This window comes from Penaeus monodon, chromosome 34 (genome assembly GCF_015228065.2).
Source record: "Penaeus monodon isolate SGIC_2016 chromosome 34, NSTDA_Pmon_1, whole genome shotgun sequence".
Taxonomy (NCBI): Eukaryota; Metazoa; Arthropoda; class Malacostraca; order Decapoda; family Penaeidae; genus Penaeus; species Penaeus monodon.
The window spans coordinates 9844868-9845229 of NC_051419.1; the positions used below are offsets into that span (position 1 = coordinate 9844868).

General features: G+C 29.8%; 1 protein-coding gene across 1 annotated transcript in view; it reads left to right on the forward strand.

Annotated features, from left to right (window-relative positions):
* The window catches only part of LOC119594578 (xylosyltransferase oxt-like), a gene marked incomplete at its 3' end in the record, with an annotated part of 30183 nt that overhangs the window by 14050 nt on the left and 15771 nt on the right, over window positions 1-362 (forward strand).

Here is a 362-nt window from a genome sequence, read left to right on the forward strand (position 1 = left end):
GTTCATTCAGACAGATTCCAATTTTGGTATAATGATTATCTTTTTGTATTTTTCATGTATACTTTTGTATCTTAATCAGTTCCTGAAAACTGGAGGTGAGACAGACCAGTAAATAAGGAATGATCTTAAAAAAAAACAAAAAAACATTTAGTTCTAGAATTATTAAGATAAAAAAAGAAAATGGAAATACCATTTTAGGTTAAATAGAGGATTAAATGCATGTTCAGATATTGAGCAGTGTGGCCCTTTAGTGTTCTTTTGATCGACAATTTGAGGAATAATGACAGATTGGAAAATCAACCAACATCTTAGATAAGAGAAGGATGATCTAGGTTTAGAGTTGTGAGCCAATGTTCTATTTT